Raw genomic sequence first — 16858 nt, 5'->3', positions numbered from 1 at the left:
TATGAAGTCTTCCAGTACAAATATAAACTGCTTAGATACCACTGTAGCATTAAGGCCAATATTGTCAAAGCCCGACAAAACTAGAAAGTACTATAAAAGTTTTTTGATGTCCTATAGTTTGGTTTATGCAGGGTGAGGTGGGTGAGGGTGAGATGTTGTAGTTAGCGTGTCTTAAACTGGTGGAGAGTAAGGTTCTTGGTTGTGCCTCCTTTCCATTAGAGAAGCACACCTTGTACAATACAATAAAAAGTTTGCATTTTGTCACACTGCTTCTTCTCACTTTCCGAACTTAGACCATTGCCGACTGGGAGCCAACTGGAGCATGACCTGAGCAGCCCTATGCTCAGCAGCTCAAGTGAGGCTGGGCCCCTGGCCAGGCAGTTCTCACTGGCCATTTATTCCTTAAACTAAAGCTGATGATCTGAGTAGACAAATGTCCACAGTTGCATTTTTTTTTTTTTTTTAACCAAGCAATGTGCACACCTCAAATGAGTACTCTGGCATAACCTTGTGTAGATGCTGGAATAATATTTTGCTGAAACAAGCCTTGAGTCTTGGGAGGTGTGAGACTGGTTAGAAAGGCTCCAAGATGGAAACAGACCTGCCCACTGGGTCAGCTGAGACAGGTACAAAGCCAGTTGCAGACCTTGAGGGAGCAGGCAGCCGGGGTACCAGAGGACTGGTGCTTCGAGCCTGGCCCAGGTTGCTCCACGAATTCCTCCAGTCTTGGGCAAGGTGGTCAGGGCGTGGCAGAGCTTTGGGTTCATCTGGTTTCATAATACTATGAAGTTAAAAAAAAAAAAACAACACCATTTTTTTTTTAAGATTTACTTTAGAGACAGAGCATGAGCTGGGGGGAGGGACAGAGAGAGAAGGAGAGAGAATCTCGAGGAGACTCCCCGCTGAGCATGGAGCCTGATCCAGGGCTCCATCTCATGATCCTGAGATGGTGACCTGCGCTGAAGTCAAGAATTGGATGCTTGACTGGCTAAGCCACGCAGGCATCTTTATCTTTGTAAAGATAAAACTCAATAATCACTTTTCCTTACATATTTTAACTGCAATTTTTTGCTGTTGTTTTTTCCTTGGTTGTAATCTTTTGATCACCTCTTCATAGATCACAATCCTTATATTGTCCAATTATTAAATAGGAAAACAATTCATTATTCCAGCATGGTTGATTAATTTTGTTTTTTATTATTGGTGTTGGGATGCAGAACCCTAACCCTAACCTCACCACGGACATACACCCTGTTTATAGTATTCCAACAGGTTGGTGTCCCACCAACCCATAAATTCTATGTTTCATTATTCCTATTAAAACAAAACCAAAAAAAAAAAAAAAAAACAGGGCACCTGAGTAGCTCAGTAGGCACGTACCTTCGGCTCAGGTCATGATTCCAGAGTCCTGAGATTGAGCCCCACATTGGGCTCTCTGCTCAGTGGGCAGTCTACTTCTCTCTCTGTGTCTCTCCCCCTCCCCCTGCTCGTGCTGTCTCTCATGCTCTCTCTCTCAAATAAAAAAAGGGGCGCCTGGGTGGTTCAGTGGGTTAAGCATCTGCTTTCAGCTCAGGTCATGATCTCAGGGTCCTGGGATTGAGAACCACACCAGCTCCCTGCTCATCAGGGAGTCTGCTGCCCCTTCTGCCCCTCCCCCTGCTCATGTTCTTTCTCTCTCTCAAGTAAATAAAATTTTTTAAAAAAAAGGAAAAGAAAAATGGGGCACCTGGGTGGCTCAGTTGGTTGGGCGACTGACTATTAGTTGCAGCTCAGGTCATAATCAGGGTTATGAGATTGAGCCCTACATGGGGCTCTGCACTAAGCATGGAGCCTGGGTGAGAGTCTCTCTCCCTTTCCCCTCTCACGCTCTCACTCGTTCTCTCTCTCTAAAATAAATTTCTTTTTTTTTTTTTAAGAAAAGACCAGGTGGTTTTGTGATTCCTTCCTTCCTTTCATCTTTCCTTTCTTCCTTTTATTTATTTATTTATTTATTTATTGGTTAATTAAGATATTTTAATCCTTTGGCTTATTTTAATTTTCTCTCTTATACTGGTTTAATTTTTAAATACTTTCTTGTCAGTTAAAAAAAAAAAAATGATTTGAGGCAGAAAAGGCTCAACGTGTTGTATTTCTATGGACACAGTGATGAACAGATTGACTAGCCCTCCGCGCACGGTGCCCCAAGTCTGGGTGGAAGACAGACCCTAAGCACGGAATTCGAGGGGATGGATGCCTAAAGAACCGCGGGGTCGGAGCGCCTGGGTGGCTCAGTGGGTTAAGCCTCTGCCTTCGGCACAGGTCATGATCTCGGGGTCCTGGGATCGAGTCCCGCATCCGGCTCCCGCTCAGCGGGGAGCCTGCTTCCCCCCACGCCCCCACCTACCTCTCTGCCTACTTGTGATCTATCAAATAGATAAACAAATAAATAAATAAAGCTGCGGGGTCCCTGACGGGGGCCGCATTTCCTCCCTGTGGGAAACCTGGTCCAGCATCCGACCAGTCAGACTCCTTTTCAGACCCGTCGGTATTTCAGGGACATTGCTGATCACTGGTTGTATTCTTTTTAAACTTTTATCCAGGAATCCCTCCAGAAGAGATTGGGCACCAGACTCTGCTGGTCTTTTGAGAAAAGGTCACTGTCTGACCAGGAAGAACCCAAGTTTCCTTTTGTGTCCGGCGGCCACGCAAGTGGAGTAAGCCCCGCGCTCTTCTCAGGGACCAGAGCCTCCATCTGCTTATCAGCAGGATCGGCCGGAGCTTCTCCACCGCAGGGCACGATCTCATCGCCCTTTCTCAGCCCTCCTCCGTCTGCCCGGCGGTCACTGGGAGCGGCGCTTACAGGTACTGCGCTGAGGGGTGCCTGGGTGGCTCAGAGGGCAGGTCATGATCCCAGGGTCCTGGGATCGAGCCCTGCCTGGGGCTCTCTGCTCAGCGGGGAGCCTGCTTCCCTCTCTCTCTCTGCCTACCTCTCTGCCTACTTGTGATCTCTGTCAAATAAATAAATAAAATCTTTTTAAAAATGGGGTTGGCTAGATAGTAAAGATTTTAGTCATTGCAGACCCCCTATGGTTGTCATTGTAACTGCTTGCTGTTGTAGCAGAGCAGAGACAGGAAGTAAAATGAGTGTGGCTGGGCTCCAGTAAATCTTTATTTACAAAACAGGCATGAGGCTAGCCTTGACCCACAGAACAGTTTGTCAACCCTTGTACCGAAAGAACAAAAACAGAATCGAACTTCCACATAGTAAAGGAACAAATGGAGTAATTAATTAAAAATACTTTGTTATCCAACGAAAAGGCAAGAAATGAGAGAAAAAGAAATACAAAACAGGATGAAATAGAAAGTGCCTCGTAAAAGGGTAATTTTGATCCCAATGTTTTAGTAACTGCGTTAAATAGAATGGGATGCGTAACGGAACTGGAAATGGAGGGCGTGCCGTTTGGGGTGGGACAGTCTGTGCTGTGTGAGTGGAGGTCTTGGCTCTGGATTCCCCACGAAAGATTTCCGTGCGGAGCCGCGCTCTCACAAAGACAGCTGGGGTTGGGGCGGGGGGATGGGCATTAAGGAGGACAGTGATGTAATGAGCGCTGGGAGTTATATGGGACTGATGAATCACTAAACTCCACGCTGAAACTAATAATACAGTGTATGTTAACTAACTTGAGTTTAAATAAGGAGAGAAGAAAGCAGCAAGCACAAACCAGTTTATTGAGGACGGTACACTCTCAAGGCGGGAGAAGGGGGAAGGCTCAGAGAAGGCAACTGGCCTGAGGCTGCAGGAGTGTGTGTGTGTGTGTGTGTGTGTGTGTGTGTGTGTTGGGTGGGGGGTTGGAGGGGGTCTTGCGTCATACATTGGTCAGCCTCTAATGGAGGCTGCGTCCAGTCCTTTGAGAGAGAGAGAGGTTGAGAGGTTGAGAGAGGTTAGGTTTTTGTTTGTTTTTTAAGATTTTTATTTATTTATTTGACAGAGAGAGAGAGCACAAGTAGGCAGAGAAGCAGGCAGGGGGAGGGGGGAGCAGGCTCCCTGCTGAGCAGAGAGATGTGGGGCTTCATCCCAGGACCCTGGGATCATGACCTGAGCTGAAGGCAGAGGCTTTAACCCACTGAGCCACCCAGGCACCCCGGGAGGTTAGTTTTTGATCCTACAAAGTTTGTCCCTGAACCATCAGGGCAGGTTTCCCCCATGGGGAGTGAGGGGCTAAAACCCCTTCACAAATATATTGTAATGAGTCTAGGGGTTACTCTGGGGCAGAGCTGGAAGAGGAGAGTGGCTTGTTCTGCACCTGTGGCTCTTGGTGGGTCAGCCCAGGGGACTTGGAAGCCACAAAGTCAGGGTGTCGTGCCCCCAGGCTTCTAATGTGTAACCTACTTACCACCATCCCTGCCTCCAGCCCCTGTCCAGCTCATTGCCTACTCTTGTCAGTGCTCCAATAAAATCTGTTTTAGACGTGTCTCTTGCCAATAGCATATCCAGTATTAAAAAGGTATAGAAAGGTTGAAAGAATGGGAAAAGATACACTATACAAGTACCAATCAAAAGAAAATCGCTATAGCAATACTAGTATCAGACAAAAGAACTAAAGGCCAAAAGTAGTGTTAGAGATAAAGAGGGTCTTCATAGTGGTACCAGACTTCATTCACCAGGAATAAATAAAACTTACAAATACATAAAGCAAATATTCTTGCTATTCAAAGGAGAAATAAGCAAATCCACAATCATGATGAGAAATTTTACATACTTGTCTTAGTAATTGGTGGACAAAAAGCAGTCAAAAGTTTAGGAATAGTATAGATTTGAACATGGAGATGAACAGAATTGACCAAATGGTCATAGAGACATCCCCCCAACCCCAGGCAGAAGAGGAAACTCTGAAGAGAATTTTTTTTTTTAAAGGTTTATTTCTTTGAGAGCGGAGAGAGAGAGAGAGTGTGCACGCACACACACACAGGTGCAGGGGGAGGGGCAGAAGCAAAGGGAGAGACTCCCAAGCGGACTCCCCACCCAGGACCCTGAGATCCTGACCTGAGCCAAAACTGGAGTCCCTTGCTTAACTGACTGATCCACCAGCTGCCCCCGGAAGAGACTATTTTCTACACCTGCAGAATTCTTAAGCACACAGAGAATTTTTTTTTAACTGACCATAAATGGGGAATAAAGTCTTAGAACAATTTAAAGGAGTGAAATTAAAGTATATATTCTGGCCACAGTCCAACTTTGTTAGATAACTGAAAAATCCCCATATGTCTAGAAACTTAAAATGAATTACTGAATAATGCATGGATCAAAGAAATCACCATAGAAATTAGAAAATAGTTGGAACAGAATATAAAAATTCTGTGTGTTCTAACTTACAGAACGAAACTAAAGTAGTATTTAGGAGAAAATGTATACTCTCAAATGCCTATATTAGGGAAAAAGGATTAAAAGTGAGTGATCTCGACATTCTCGACATTAAGAAGTTAGGGGAAAAAACCCAGCAAAATAAATCCAAAGAAAGTAGAATTGTCGATTATATCTCAATAAAATGGGGGCAAAAGAGAAAGGAGAAGTGAGGAAATAAGAAAGACAAAAGGAGAAATGGTTGAAATTGAAAGCAAACATATAGAAAGTTGGCTTTTTGAAATTATTAATTAAAATCGACAAAACATGGGGCGCCTGGGTGGTTCCGTTGATTAAACACATGCCTCAGGCTCAGGTCCTGATCCTGGGGTCCAGGGGTGGAGCCCCACAGCGGGGGGGGGGGGGGGGGGGGATCTCTGCTCAGCAGGGAGTCTGCTTCTTTCTCTCCCTAAGCCCCTCCCCCACCCTGTACTCACTCCTTCTCTCAAATAAATACAATCTTTAAAAAAATAAAATAAAATCAACAAATCTCTAACAAGATCAAAGATAAGAGAAAAAAGAAGACTCAAATAACCAATCTCATAAAAACAAGAAGACAGTACTGCATTTGAATAATTTTATGTTAATATATTTGAAAATGTAGATTAAACAGAAAAAATTACTAGGAAATACAACTCACCAAAGAAGATTCAAAATAATTTACAAACTCTTGGGATGCCTGGGTGGCTCAGCTGGTTAAGCTGCTGTCTTCCGCTCAGGTCATGATCTCAGGGTCCTGGGATCGAATCCCACATGGGCCTCCTTGCTCAGTGGGGAGCCTGCTTCTCCCTCTGACTGCAGCTCCCCTGCTTGTGATCACTCTCTCTCTGATTTAAAAATAAATAATAAAATATTTTAAAATATGTATAAATTCTCGATAGCACTATGGGACTTCAAATAAATGAAATCTTTGGTCAAAAATCTTCACTCAGGGGTGCCTGGGTGGTTCAGTGGGTTAAGGCCTCTGCCTTCAGCTGGGGTCATGGTCCCGGGGTCCTGAGATCGAGCCCCGCATTGGGCTCTCTGCTCAGCAGGGAGCCTGCTTCTCCCTCTCTTTCTCTGTCTGCCTCTCTGCCTACTTGCGATCTCTGTCAAGTAAATACATAAAATCTTAAAAAAAAAAAAAATCTTCACTCAAAACTCCAAGCTTTGTTGACAAATTGTACCAAATGTTGAAGAATCAAATAGTTTCAATCTTTTATTTTTTAAAGACCTAACCCCCTGTGTCACCTAGGCACCCCTCAAATAGTTTCAATCTTATGCAAACTTAATCAGGCATTTAAAAAAAGAGGAAATATTTTCCAACTCATGAGTCTAGCCTGACCTTGATACCAAAAGCCTGACAAAGACAGAACAAGAGAGAACAATCACAGGATGGCCTCATTCATGAAAGTAGGGAACAAAAATCCTAAACAAAATATTAGCAGCTGGAATGCAGCAATTAACTCATGAAATGAATTAATGCCCAATGAGAAAAATGTGCAATTAACTCATGAAAATGTGTTCACAAGTTAATAATTATTAGTAACGGGAGAGATTTAAGTTAAGCAATGGAATACTGTTACCACATACACCAGATTGGCTAAAGGGAAACAGCCTGCCGAAACCACACGTTGGCAGGAAAATGGAGCAGGAAGAACCGCCATTCACCACTGAGCTATTGACACGGCCACTCCGGAGAAAGCAGTTTAGCACTGTCTCCTAAAGCTTAAGTTACACATACTCTAGAACCCAACCATTCCACTCCTTGGTTGATACTATAGAGCAGGCGTCCTTAAAGTGTGGTCCTTGGTCCAACAGTACCAGCAACAGCTAGAAACATCTTAGAAATGCCAAATTCCTGAGCTTTACTGCAAACTCAATCCATCAGCAACTCTAGGGGTAGGGCCCAGCAGTCTGTGTTTTTACAAACTGTCCAGGTGATTCTGATGTATGTTAAAGCTTAAGAGCCATGGCCATAGAGAAACAAGAATATATATCCATGAAGATACAAGGACATGGATGTTTTTAACTGCATTGTTTATAACAGCCAAACATGGAAAATAAATGTCCATCAATATCGTAATAGATAAATGAGTTATGCAATGACTAATGAACACTACATCTGAAACTAATGATGTACTATATGTTGGCTAATTGAGATTAAATTGAAAAAGAAAAAAGTGAGTTATGCAATGGTTATACCATGCAATGAAGTAATAAAAATGAATCCCCGAGGTACAGAGTAGCGTGGATAACTCAAACATAATGGTGAGTGAATATTCAAGATACGAAGAATACATTTTTTAAAAGATTCTATTTATTTGACAGAAATCGCAAGTAGGCAGAGAGGCAGGGAGACAGGGAGGGAAGTAGGCTCCCCACTGAGCAGGGAGCCTGATGCGGGGCTCGATCCCAGGACCCTGGGATCATGACCTGAGCTGAAGGCAGAGGCTTCATCCACTGAGCCACCCAGATACCCCCAATGAATACATAAACACACAGAGAAAAGAGTGGGGCGCCTGGGTGGCTCAGTTGCTTAAGCGTCTGACTTTGGCTCAGGTCACCATCCAGGGGTCCTGGGATTAAGCCCTGTGTCTGGCTCTCTGCTCAGTGGGAAGCCTGCTTCTCCCTCTTCCTTTGCCCCTCCCCCTGCTTAGAGACTCCTGTCTCTCTCACTCTCAAATAAATAAATAAAATCCTTTTCAAAACGTGTTTGTCAAACTGTACACACGTGTTCTTTGAACCAAAACTGTACCTCCACCCCTAACCTTAGAACTCCAGGCTGGCATATACTAGTAACCTGCCATGGAAGGTGTGCTCAGCCTATCAAGTATCATTCTTTTTTTTTTTTTAATTTTTTTTTATAAACATATATTTTTAACCCCAGGGGTACAGGTCTGTGAATCACCAGGTTTACACACTTCACAGCACTCACCAAAGCACATACCCTCCCCAATGTCCATAATCCCACCCCCCTTCTCCCAACCCCCCTCCCCCCAGCAACCCTTAGTTTGTTTTGTGAGATTAAGAGTCACTTATGGTTTGTCTCCCTTCCAATCCCATCTTGTTTCATTTAGTCTTCTCCTACCCCCTTAAAACCCCCCATGTTGTATCTCCACTTCCTCATATCAGGGAGATCCTATGATAGTTGTCTTTCTTTGCTTGACTTATTTCGTTAAGCATGATGCCCTCTAGTTCCATCTACATCATTGCAAGTGGCAAGATTTAATTTCTTTTGATGGCTGCATAGTATTCCATTGTGTATATATACCACATCTTCTTGATCCATTCATCTGTTGGTGGACATCTAGGTTCTTTCCATAGTTTGGCTATTGTGGACATTGCTGCTATAAACATTCGGGTGCACGTGCCCCTTCGGATCACTACGTTTGTATCTTTACAAGTATCATTCTTTATAATCTTTATAGTGACTGCAAAGTCTGTCATCATATGGACATATCATGTGTTTTTTAACCACTTCCTTGATGATGGGCTTACTGAGAATATTACTTTGGCTGCCCCAGTGGGTTGAAAATTCTGTAAGGTGAGATACCATCATTGTCTTTTTCAAAAACAGTGCCTGCTATTCAATAGTTATTTAATTGAATTGATCTTCCAAATTAACATTCCTACAAGAAAAAAATATACCCTGGCCAGTTTTATTCATCTTTAGTATAGCATAAGTTGATTCTTTGGAAATTTTGTTACAGCGAATTAACCATAGAGAATCCAGTTAACTCTGGGTGTAATGACATAATAAATCTTCTAGAAAATGAGACTATGGATTTTGGAGTTGAGTGATCCTCTAAGAACATTTAATTTCCCTAAGTGACATCTCATCTCTGTTTCAATGCTATAGCAACTAAGAAATGTGTCAAACTTTGGAGTTAGGAAACCATATATAATCACATTTCCTGAGAGTATCTGTACTTAAAACAGCCTAGCTTTCCTAAATGTACTTGCCTCAGTATTCTAATTCATGATTGGGAACATATGACTGCAGACCTGGACTTCTAGGGAGTGAATGGTTCCAGAGAAAACGCTTATAGGACAAGATAAGCCCTTTGGAGGGGCTGCTCCTTTGAAATCTTGCCTCCATACTCTCTATGCCAACTTGTCCAACCCAATCCTAGTAGAATGCTAAAGGAGGTCTTCCCTGAGCATTGGCTGCCAAGGCAGAGCCCATGGGCAGCTGCAGGAAGGGGCGTCTGATGGACACATCTCTGAGAAGAGACCCAAGCAGCTCACACATTGGCTGGGCCCTGTCAGGTTGACCTCGCAATGACCATTGTGATGTCATATGGAGTCACAACCTTGAGGGATAATAGTGTTTGGCTGAGAGGGGCAGGGTGTTGAGAAATGGCACCCATCTGGGGGCTGGCCATACCTCCTCCATCATGTGTCAGCCTTCTACTACTATGTGGTTTCCTCGTTTGGGGGCTTTGGCTGCTCTTCTCTGGGAGACAGAGCAGGGAACAGGTGGCAGCCAAGAGAGCCTCAGAGGTATGTGATGCAACCTTCCCTGGAAATCCACTGCTCCCCGTCCCTGCCTCTGAAGCACTGGAAACGCCTACCTCTTGGGCCAGCGGAGGAACTGGGTGGGGGAAGAGGGGAGTTGAGACAGTGCCTACGGATGTCTTCCTAGAAGTGTCAATCATGCTCAGTCCTGTTCCTTTCAGTTTATTTCAGCAAACCTTGAGCTCCTATTATGTATGGTGGCGCACTAGACATTGAGGAGAAATAAAACCCCAACCCCACCCTCTAGGAGCTCTAGGCGAACCTGGGGAGAGAGATGGATATATACATAATGAAAGAGAAATTGATAAGAGTTAGTAGATGTATAAATATTGCTGAAGAGGTTGGAGGCTGTCTTTTGAAGCAGGGGGATTTAGAAAATGCCTCTGGGGGAGCTCAGGATTGAATTGTGCTTCAGAAGAAGGGAAGGGCTTTGGACATGGATAGGGTGGATGGAAGACAGTAGGGACGACTCTCAGGTTGGAAGGAATGGATTGGGGGAAAGCAGGGGAAATTGAATAGTGCTGGATATGTTTGAAGAGAGGACACCTATGTGGTTGGAATGTATATTCATTCATTCTATATGCAATGGGAAGATGTCAGGGGGCTCCTGGGTGGCTCAGTTGGTCTGTGACTCTTGATTTAGGCTCAGGTCATAATCTCAGGATTATGAGATCAAGCCCGGTGACCTGCCTTGCGCTCAGCAGGGAGTCTGGCTCTCTCCCTGCCTCCTTTCTCCCTCCCCTCCCCCTGCTCCATGCTCTCTCTCTCAAATAAATAAGTAAATCTTTTTTTTTTTAATAAGTACATCTTAAAAAAAAAAGATGTCCAAGTTCTTTTTTTTTTTTTAATTTTATTTATTTATTTGACAGAGATCACAAGCAGGCAAAGAGGCAGGGAGAGATAGAGGAGGAAGCATGCTCCCTGCTGAGCAGAGAGCCTGATACGGGGCTCCATCCCAGACCGTGGGGTCATGACCTGAGCTGAAAGCAGAGGCTTAACCCACTGAGCCACACAGGTGCCCCGTCACATTTTTTTTTTAAGAAAGGAAATTTTTATCTTATTTTATTATTTTAAAATGTTAATTGCAGTATAGTTAACATACAGTGTTATATTAGTTGCAGGTGTACAGTATAGTAAGTCAACAATTCTATACATCACTCAGTGCTTATCCAGATAAGTGTACTCTTAATCCCGTGCACCCATCCCCCACCCCAACCTCTCGTAACCATGTTTGTTCTCTGTAGTTAAGAGTCTGTCTTTTGGTTTCTCTATTTTTCCTTTGTTCATCTGTTTTGTTTCTTAAATTCCACATGTGAGTGAAATCACAAGGAATTTGTCTTTCTCTGACCAGCTTATTTCACCTCGCGTTATACTCTCTAGATCCATGCACGTTGTTGCAAATGACAAGGTTTTATTCATTTTTTTCAAGATTTCGATCATTTTTATGACTGAATAATATTCCATTGTGTGTGTATGTGTGTATGTATGTATGTATACATGTACATTTATACATGTGTATATATATATATACCACATATCCTTTATTTATTCATCTATCAATGGAGTGCTTCCATAATTTGGCTATTGTAAATAATGCTACTCTGGGGACACCTGGGTGGCTTAGTTGGTTAAGTGTCCGCCTTCAGCTCAGGTTATGAATCCGGGGTCCTGGATCAAGCCACACGGCAGGCTCCCTGCTCAGGGGGAGCCTGATTCTCTCTCTCCCTCTGTCCCTCTGCCTCACTCATGCATGCTCTCTCTCAAATGAATAAATAAAATCTTTTAAAAAAATAATGCTGCTGGGGCGCCTGGGTGGCTCAGTGGATTAAGCCGCTGCCTTCGGCTCAGGTCATGATCTCAGTGTCCTGGGATCGAGCCCCGCATCGGGCTCTTTGCTCAGCGGGAGCCTGCTTCTCTCTCTCTCTCTCTCTTTGCCTGACTCTCTGCCGACTTGTGATCTCTCTGTCAAATAAATAAATAAAATATTAAAAAAAAAAATAATGCTGCTATATACATAGTGGTACATATATCCTTTTGAATTAGTGTTTTCAAAGTTTCTGGGTAAATACCTAATAATACAATTACTGGATAATATAATTATATTTTAAATTTTTTTAAATATTTATTTTATTTTTTTTATTTTTTTTTAAATAAATATCTTCTCCCATTCAGTAAGTTGCTGTTTAGTTTTGTTGGTTGCTTCCTGTGCTGTGCAGAAGCTTTTTGTTTTGGTGTAGTCCTAACAGTTTATTTATGCTTTGCTTTCCCTTACCTCAGGAGACATATCTAGAAAAATGTTGCTGTGGCCAAAGTCAGAGATCTTACTCCCTGCGCTCTCTTCCAGGATTTTTATGGTTTCAGGTCTCACATAGAGGTCCTTTACCCATTTTGAGTTTATTTTTGTGTATGTTGTAAGAAAATGGTCCAATCTCCTCCTTTTGCATGTAGCTACTCAGTTTTCTCAACACCATTTGTTGAAGAGACTTTTTCCCATCACATATTCTTTCCTCCTTTGTCAAAGATTAATTGACCATATCATCGTGGGTTTATTTCTGAGCTTTCTATTCTGTTCCATTGATCTGTGTGCCTGTTTTTGTGCCAGTACCATACTATTTTGATTGTTATAGCTTTGTAGTAGTATACCTTGAAATCTGGGATTGTGACACCTCCAGATGTGTTGTTTTCCTCCCCCAAGATTGTTTCAGCAGTTTGGGGTCTTTTGTGGTTCTGTACAAATATTATGATTGTTCTAGTTCTGTGAAAAATGCCGATGATTTTTTTTGAAGAGATCACATTAATCTGTAGATTGCTTTGGGTAACATGGGTATTTTAACAGTATTTGTTGTTCCAAGCCAGGAGCAAGGACTATCTTTCCATTTGTGCCATCTTCAGTTTTTTTCATCAGTCTTTTCTAGTTTTCTGAGTACAGGTCTTCTACCTCCTTGTTTACTCCTAGGTTAAGTTTATTTCTAGGTCTTTTATTATTTTTGACGAAGTTGTAAATGGAATTGTTTTTCTTAATTTCTCTTTCTATGGCTTCATTATTAGTGTATAGAAATGCAATGAATTTCTGTGTATCGATTTTATATACTGTTACCTTACTGACCCAGGACCACAGTTTGAAAGTGAAACTTTAAAATCACGCCAGTACGTGTCTGTGGCAGTTGTCTGGGTAGCTAAGCCAGTTGGAGACTGTTAACGAGGTAGTGGAAGGAGGGAAAGGGAATTCAAGCCGGATGGTAGGAGAGGCGCGGATTCGGTCCTCGGATGGATGTTGACCAGCCGCCACCACCACCCTGTACAAGGCACTCCTTTAGGCTCTATGGATACAGCGGTAAATGGAAGGGACAAAAATCTTTGCCCTCAGGGGGCTATTGTGACAAAAGTTTGGATGTGAAAAGTAAAGCAGAAAGAGAGAAGGGACTGAGTCTGGTTTTTTCCCTAATTGGACCTCAAATACAAGAGTTCATTATAAATATTATCACTGTTTTCCTACAAGGACTATATTCATCTTTGTATTCCCTACGCCTAGTATCCTGCCTGGCATTTAGTAAGTGCTCCCTCCATCTGGTCTTTTAAATGCCATTTTCTAAGGGCACCTGCCTGGCTCAGCCGGTAGAGCATGTGACTCTTGATCTTGGGATTGTAAGTTTGAGCCCCACACTGGGTGTAGAGATTATTTAAAAATAAAATCTTTTAAAAAAAGTCATTTTCTAAATTATGTCAGTCCTTCAAAATAGGGTGCCTGCGTGGCTCAGTTGGTTAAGCAACTGCGTTTGGCTCAGGTCATGATCCTGGAGTTCCGGGATCGAGTCCCACATCAGGCTCCCAGCTCCACAGGGAGTCTGCTTCTCCCTCTGATCTTCCCCCTCTCTTGCTCTCTCTCACTGTCTCTATCTCAAATAAATAAATAAAATCTTTAAAGATTTTTTTAAATTCATTTATTTGACAGACAGAGATCACAAGTAGGCAGAGAGGCAGGCAGAGGAAGAGAAAGAGGAGAAGCAGGCTCCCTACCGAGCAGAGAGCCCAATGCGGGCCTCGATTCCAGGATCCTGAGATCATGACTTGAGCCAAAGGCAGAGAGGCTTAACCCACTGAGCCACCCAGGCGCCCATAAATAAAATCTTTAAAAAAAAAAAAAACATCTCAAAATAAAATGGACTTATCCAAAAAAAAAAGGGGGGGGTTCTATATTGACCTTTTATCTAAAAATCTCAATAAATTTGCTTATCAATCCTGAAAATGGATTGGTAGATGCTTTTCCAAAAGCATATTGTGATTCCCTATACAGTCCCATTGTCTGCATATGATAACTTTATTTCTTCCTTTCTAATCCTATGACTTCTATTTCTTTTCCTTGCTTTATTGCATGGAGTAGGATTCCCAGTACTGTGTTCAGTAGATAGTGGGGATTTTTATCTTTATGTAGACGAAGTTTTTCTTTAATTCACCATTTATGAGTAATGTTTGCTGTGTGGTTTTTGTAAATGCTGTTTAGCAGATGAAGAAAGCTCCCTTTTACTTCTGGTTGCTAAGAATTTTAGCATGAATGGGTGTTGAATTTTATCAAGCACTTTTTCTGCCTCTACTTAGCTGTTCATACGATTTTTCTTGTTTATTCTATTAAAGTGCTGAATTACAATGAATTTTTAAAGTATTAAACCAACTGTGATTCCTGAAACAAATATGTTTGTGACACTGTTCATGATCCTTTTTATATATTGTTGGATCAAATTTGCCGATATTAAGTTGAGGAATTTTGCATCTGTTTCCATGAAAGAGCCTGGCCTGTGAGTTTTCCTTTCTAGTAATGTCGTGATCAGATTGTAGAATCAAGGTTAATTCAGCCTCCTAAAGTAAAGGGAGAAGTAACTTTTCTTTTCTACCTCATTAGCATAACCAAGGCATTCCTATCACTCAGGAAATTCCCACAGAGTTTTTGAATCTCTGTGTCAGGAGTCTGGGACAAACACCAGATGTGTTCTTTATTATAAGACCACATAGACACACACATATAGACACACACACACAAACACACACAGTGGAGGGGGGATTGAAAAATTGGCTGATATCAATATATTTGTGGAGGCTGATAAATCCCAACTTTCTTGAGGCAGGCTGGAAACTTAGGCAGGGTTTCTATTTTCAATCATTTTTTAAAAAATCATATTATTTATTTTAAAAATATTTATTTGACAGAGAGAGAGAGAGACAGTGAGAGAGGGAACACAAGCAGAGGGAGTGGGAGAGGGAGAAGCAGGCTTCCAGATGAGCAGGGAGCCAGATGTGGGGCTTGATCCCAGGACCCTGGGATCATGACCTGAGCAGAAGGCAGACGCTTGATGACTGAACCACCTAGGTACCCCTAAGCATCCAACTCTTGATCTCAGCTTAGGTCTTGATATTGATCTTTATCTTGATCTTAGGTCATGAGATCAAGCTCTCCATTGGGCCCAGTATGGAGCCAACTAAAAGAAAAAATACAACTGATTTTTGTGTGTTGATACTGCAATCGGTAACTTTGCTAAATTCATTTATTAGTTCTAATTGGGTTTGTGTGTGCGTGCACGCGCGTGTATTCTTTACGATTTTCTGTAAAAAAGATTATGTCGTCTGTGAATAGAGATATTGTTTAACTTTTCCTTTCCAAAGGAAAGGATGGCTTTTACTTTTCTTACCTAATTGCTCTGGTTGGAGTTTCTAGCACAATGTTAAAGAAAAGTAGTGAAATTGAGCATCCTTGTCTGTTCACTACCCTAAAAGAAAAGCTCTCAGGCTTTCACTATTGAGAAACTATCGATGAAAAACTATCGGTTTTTCATTAATACCCCTTACTAAATTGAGGAAATTCCCTTCTATCCCTAGTTTGTTAAGTGTTTTTATTTTTTTAATTAAATCATGAATAGGGGTTGGATTTTGGCAATCCTTTTTCTCTGTCAGTTGAGATAATTGTCCAGTTTTTCCCCGTTGTTGTTATTGATGTGGTGTATCACATTGATTGACTTTCTTATGTTGAACCACCATTCTTGGGAGAATTTTTGCTTTTAACACTTTTATTCAACATTGTTTAGCTAAAACATCTGGCAATACAATGAATATTATGTAGGCTTTTATAATACACTCTCTGAGAATGATGTCATGATTCAAAAGGGAGAAATAAAAATTGTTTTATTTGAAATGGTAACAAATGTAATTCTACCTTTAAAGTGACTTGGAACATGCTTGCAAAAAACTCAGGAGTTTATGTTACTGATCAGGAAATTCTGACCTAAAGGATAAACTAAAAATTCCATCATTTGGCAAAATCTGGCTTCCACTTCTATTTTCAGCTTTTGTCTTAGCAAATGTGCACCTGACACTCATGACATTATAATCTTCTTGAGGATGTTGCTTTTGACTTGGAATGCTCTTTTTTCACCTAAAAACTTTCTGCTGATTCTTCAGACTCCAGTACAAATGGCCACTTCTTGAGTAACTTTTCCCATCTCTCCTAGGCAGTGAATCCCTGTCCTTTTATTCTCTAACACTTATATTTCTGTTATATATTTATTTATTAATATGTCGATAAATTTTTATTTATTAATATATTTAGATGTTTCTGTTCTATATTTATTTACATAGGATTTATGTGTTCTATATTTGCCACACTGTATTATAACTTAGCTGTTTAGACATCTGTTTTCCCCATTAATGTGAATTCCCAGAATACAGGGGTCATATTTATCTTTGTAGTCCTAGCACCCAAGCTAATGCCTAGAACTTACTAAGCACTCATTAAATGATCTATGAATATATGAATGGGATGCCAGTTGTGCTGTGGTTATGGACACCAACTGGATCAATATTTGTGTCTGTAAGAGGAAATGTGCTCTTGATTCTCTAACCCAGAACATTTTCTGATTTTATTTTTTTCTCTTTGTGCCTCTCTAGGCTTCAAAGCATCATAAACTGAAAGATATCCAGAAACTCACAGGT

Source organism: Mustela lutreola, chromosome 9 (assembly GCF_030435805.1).
Source record: "Mustela lutreola isolate mMusLut2 chromosome 9, mMusLut2.pri, whole genome shotgun sequence".
Lineage (NCBI taxonomy): Eukaryota > Metazoa > Chordata > Mammalia > Carnivora > Mustelidae > Mustela > Mustela lutreola.
The sequence above is the reverse complement of the archived record's forward strand: the minus strand, read 5'-3'. Positions refer to the sequence as shown.